A 6,317-nucleotide genomic window follows, 5' to 3' on the forward strand; every position below is an offset into this window, starting at 1 on the left:
GTTCCTGAATGATCATTGGATCAACAATGAAATCAAGATGGAAATTTAAAAATTTCTCACACTGAAGGATAATAGTGACACAATCTATCAAAACTTCTAGGATACAGCAAAGGTGGTACTAAGAGGAAATTTCATAGCCTTAAATGCCTTCATCAAAAAGTCTGAAAGAGCACAAATAGACAATCTAAGGCCACACCTCAAGGAACTAGACAAACAAGAACAAATCAAACCCAAACCCAGCATAAGAAAGGAAATAAGCAAGATCAGAGCAGAACTAAATGAAATTGAGATTTAAAAAAGATAAATGAAACAAAAAGCTGGTTCTTTGAAAAGATAAATAAGATTGATAGACCGTTAGGAAGATTAACCAAAAAAAAGAAGAGAGAAAATCCAAATAAGCTCAAATAGAAAGGAAATGGGAGATATTACAACCGACACCACAGAAATACAAGAGATCATTCAAGGCACTACGAACAGCTTTATGCACATAAACTAAAAAACTTAAAGGAGATGGATAAATTCTTGGGAAGATACAACCCTCCTAGCTTAAATCAGGAAGAATTAGAAAGCTTGAACCGACCAATAACAAGCAGCAAGATTAAAATGGTAATACAAAAATTATCAATAACAACAACAAAAAAGCCATGACCAGATGAATTCACAGCTGAATTCTATCAGACATTCAAAGAAGAATTGGTACCAATCCTATTGACGCTATTCCGCAAGATAAAGAGGGAATCCTCCCGAAATCATTCTATGAAGCCAGTATTACCCTAATACCCAAACCAGAAAAGGATGTAACAAAAAAAGAAAAATACAGACCAATATCCTTGATGAACATAGATGCAAAAATTCTTAACTAGCTACTAGCTAACTGAATCCAACAGCATATCAAAAAGATAATTCACCATGATCAAGTGGGTTTCACACCAGGGATGCAGGAATGGTTTAACATACACAAGTCAATAAATGTGATACACCACATAAACAGAATTAAAAACAAAAATCACATTATTACCTCAATAGATGTAGAAAAAGCATTTGACAAAAATCCAGCATCCTCTTATGATTAAAACCCTCAGCAAAATCAGCATACCATGGACATACCTTAATGTAATAAGAGCCATCTATGACAAACCCACAGGCAATGTAATACTGAATGGGGAAAAGTTGAAAGCACTCCCTCTGAGAACTAGAATAAGACATGAATGCTTACTCTCACCACTTGTATCCAGTGTAGTACTGGAAGTCCTAGCCAGATCAATCAGACAAGAGAAAGAAATAAAGGTCCTCCAAATTGGTAAAGACGAAGTCATACAGTTGCTGTTTGCTGTTAATATGATTGTATACTTAGAAGACCTTAAAGACTCCTCCAAAGAGCTCCTACAACTAATAAATGAATTCAGCAAAGTTTCAGGACACAAAATTAATGTACAAAACCCAGTAGCTCTGCTATACTTTAGTAGCAACCAAGCTGAGAATCAAATCAAGAACTCAACCCCTTTTATAATAGCTGCAAAAAAAAAAATACTTAGGAATATACCTAACCAAAGACCTATTCAAGGAAAACTACAAAACCCTGCTGAAAGAAATCATAGATGACACAAACAAATGGAAACACATCCTATGCTCATGGATGGGTAGAATAAATATTGCAAAAATGACTATATTGCCAAAAGCAATATACAAATTCAGTGCGATTCCCATCAAAATACCACCATCATTCTTCACAGAATTAGAAGAAAAATCCTAAAATTCATATGGAACCAAAAAAAGAGTCCTCATAGCCAAAGCAAGACTATCCAAAAAAGAACAAATCTGGAGGCATCACATTACCTGATTTCAAAATATACTATAAGGCCATAGTCACCGAAAGAGCATGGTCTGGTATAAAAATAGGCACACAGAACCATGGAACAGAAGGAACAGAATAGAGAACCCAGAAATAAACCCAAATACTTACAGTCAACTGATCTTCAACAAAGCAAACAAAAAGTGGGGAAAGGACACCCTATTCAACAAATGGTTCTGGGATAATTGGCAAGCCACATGTAGGAGAATGAAACTGGATCTTCATATACCGCCTTATACAAAAACCACCTCAAGATGGATCAAGGACTTAAATCTAAGACCTGAAACTATAAAAATTCTAGAAGATAACATCAGAAAAACCCTTGTAGACATTGGTTTAGGCAAAGATTTTATGACCAAGAACCCAAAAGCAAATGCAACAAAAATAAAGATACATAGATGGGACTTAATTAAACTAAAGAGCTTTTGTATGGCAAAAGGAACAGTCAGCAGAGTAAACAGATAACCCACAGAGTGAGAGAAAATCTTCACAATCTATACATCTGACAAAGGACTAATATTCAGAATCTAGAAGGAACTCAAACAAATTAGCAAGTAAAAAAAACCCAAAAAAACCCATAAAAAAAAGTGGGCTAAGGATACAAATAGACAATTCTCAAAAGAAGATCCAGCATACATATTAAAAAATGCTCAACATCACTAATGATCAGGGAAATGCAGATCAAAACCACAATGCTATACCACCTTACTCTTGCAAGAATGGCCATAATAAAAAAACAAAAAAAATTATGGATGTTGGTGTGGATGTGGTGAAAAGGGAACACTTCTACACTGCTGGTGGGAATGTAAGCTAGTACAACCACTGTGGAAAACTGTGGAAATTCACCAAAGAACTAAAAGTAGAACTACCATTTGATCCAGCAATCCCACTACTGGGTATCTACCAAGAGAAAAATAAGTCATTATACGAAAGAAGTCACTGTACATGCATGTTTATAGCAGCACAATTTGCAATTACAGGAATATGGAACCAGCCCAAATGCCTATCAATCAACAAGTAAAGAAACTTGTATTCATATATAAAATATTTATATATTTTTATAAATATTCTTAAACATTTATATATAGTAGTATAGTTTATATAAATATATATAATATGTGATATATATGATATATGATATATGACATATGATATATAAGATAAAGTAGTATGTATATATTTTATATATATCTATATATACTATATGTTATATAGTGTGGCAATATATATAGTATATAAAAAACATATGAAATATATTTATTTTTATATATATTTATATTTTATATAATATATTATATATTATACATAATATATTTTGCCACACTCCTGTGCCTTTCTTCCTTCCAAGCTCATGAACGTATAACATATATATTTTTTATATATATATATATATAAAATCTTCTGTGAAGGCAGTATAGTGTGGGAGAGAGACACCATGAGCTTGGAAGGAAGAAAGGCAGAGGAGTGTAGCAATACATATTATGTAAAATATAAATATATGTAAAAATATGTGAATATTTTATATATAAAATATTTTTAAATATATATAAAAATATATAAATTTCTACATATTTTTATATATTTTATATATACTATATATAGCCACACTATATAATAGTATAGTATATATCTATATATAATATATAATACATTATATATAATATATATAATATAATATATAATATATATTATATAATAGTATAGTTATATATATCTATGCATACCATACTATTACATATCATATATATTATATATTATATATATCTATATATACACTATACTATTATATATATAAATTCACTCTGAGAATCAGAACAAAACATGAATGCTCACTGTCACCACTTAGATCTAGATATATATAATAGTATAGTATATATAATAGCATAGTATACATAGATATAGATATAATATACTATATATTATATATCTTATATTATTATTTATATATTTTTATATATAATTTATATAATTTATATATTTTATTTTTATGTATTATATACTATTTATATAATATATTTATATATATTTTATATTTATATATTAATATATTACATATAATTTATATAAATTTATATAATTTTATATAAATTATATGTAATATAATTATATATTTATTTATATATAATAAATATATGTATTTATATAATATATAATATATATAATTTATATTATATAAATATATATTTATATAATTTACATATTTATATATTATATATTTATTTATTTATATATATTTATATATGGTGATGTTATTATTATATGTTATATAATATATAGTATATTAACATATATAAATATACTATATATTATATATTTATTATATAATATATAATATATATCAAATATAACATATTTGACATATAATATTATACTATATATTACATATTATATATTATACTATATACTAATATATTATATATTATAGTATATATTATATATTATACTATATATTACATATATATTATACTATACATTAATATATTATATATTATACTATATATTGTATCTATATCTATATATACTATACTATTATATATACTATACTATTATATATCTAGATCTGAGTGGTGAGTGAGCATTCATGTCTTGTTCTGATTCTCAGAGTGAATTTATATATATAATATTATAGTGTACCTACAGATATATATAATATATAACAATATATAATACATAATATATATGATATATAATAGTATGGTATGTATAGATATATATAACTATACTATTATATATAATATGTATCATATATTATATACAGATATATACTATACTATTATATAGTGTGGCTATATATAGTATATATATAAAAGATATAAAAATACATAAAAATTTATATATTATATATTTAAAAGTCTTGTATCTTTATCTGTATATACTATATATAGTATATATCTACTATATCTAGATATATATATTATATATTTATAGATAACATTTCTCCATATATAGTATATATAGTATATACAGTTATATAGTATATACAGTATATACAGTTATATAGTATATATAACATATTTATAATATAATATATGATATAGGATATGTATTATTATATAAGATATAATATCACATTATATATTATATAATATGTTATATACAATATAAATGTATAATACCCATATATTATGTATAATATATCCACATATAATATAGTATATATATTTTATATATATATATATTTTTTTGGCCACACTCCTGTGCATTTCTTCATTCCAAGCTCATGGATATATAATCTATCTATCTATCTATCTATCTATCTATCATCTTCCATGAAGGCAATATGGTATGGGAGAGAGACAGCATGAGCTTGGAAGGAAGAAAGGCACAGGAGTGTGGCAATGTATATTACATATATATAATATATATATTATATAAACAAATATATATAAAAATAGAATTTTTTATTTTTTAGATATATACTATATAATACATACATAGTATATATATTATATATAGTATCATATATAGTATACACATATATATATAATGAAATACTACTCAGCCATAATAAGGAATGACTTAATGGCATTTGCAGCAACCTGGATGGGATTGGAGACCATCGTTCAAAGTGAAGTAATTCAGGAATGGAAAACTAAACATCATATGTTCTCAGCCATAAGTGGGAGCTAAGCTATACATTGTTGCAAAAGCATGAGAATGATACAATGAACTTTGAGGACTTGGGGGAAATGATGGGAAGGAGGTGAGGAATAAAAGGGTACAAAGTGGGTTAAGTGTATACTGTTAAGTGTATATTGTAAGTGTTAAGTGTATACTCCTCGGGTGATGGGTGCACAACAATGTCACAAATCACCAATAAAGAACTTATATAGAAACAACAATTATGACAGCTGTAATTTCTAAAGTGATTGTGTTAGGTCCTGCACACTAGATGGATAGGACCTGGGATTTAGGATGTATCAGTCCAGATTCAATTTAAAGAAAAGGATGCTACTTGTATTAGTTAGCATTTGCTACAGTAACAAACACCCTATACATCTTAGTAGCTTTTAGTCATGCATATTTTCCCCCTATGGGTCTGTGTGTTGCTAGTGGCCATGCTAGGCTCAGCTCAACTCCACATTTCTTGTTGTTTTGGGTCCCAGTCTGAAGGTACAGCATGATCTGGGTTATGCAAGTCTCATGCAGATGGGAGAAATGTGAGAGTTTCTGATGAACCATAGAATCCCAAACACTCACATCTCATTGACCAAAGCATATCTCATGAGCAAGCCAAAGTCAATGAGAGGTGGATACATATTCTTCCTCCTGAATGCACTGGGAAGTCACTTAAAAATGAATGGGGATTTATAATCCTAGAACAGGAAGGGAGTGAATTGCTGGGAACAACAATCCAATCTATGACCAACTGTATTTTAAGCACGAGGGGATTTATTATATGGAATTGGGTGTTCACAAAACTGTCAGAAGTGTTGAAGATGTAGGATCTAGGACTGGGTCTGTA

Source organism: Pongo abelii, chromosome 18 (genome assembly GCF_028885655.2).
Source record: "Pongo abelii isolate AG06213 chromosome 18, NHGRI_mPonAbe1-v2.0_pri, whole genome shotgun sequence".
NCBI lineage: Eukaryota > Metazoa > Chordata > Mammalia > Primates > Hominidae > Pongo > Pongo abelii.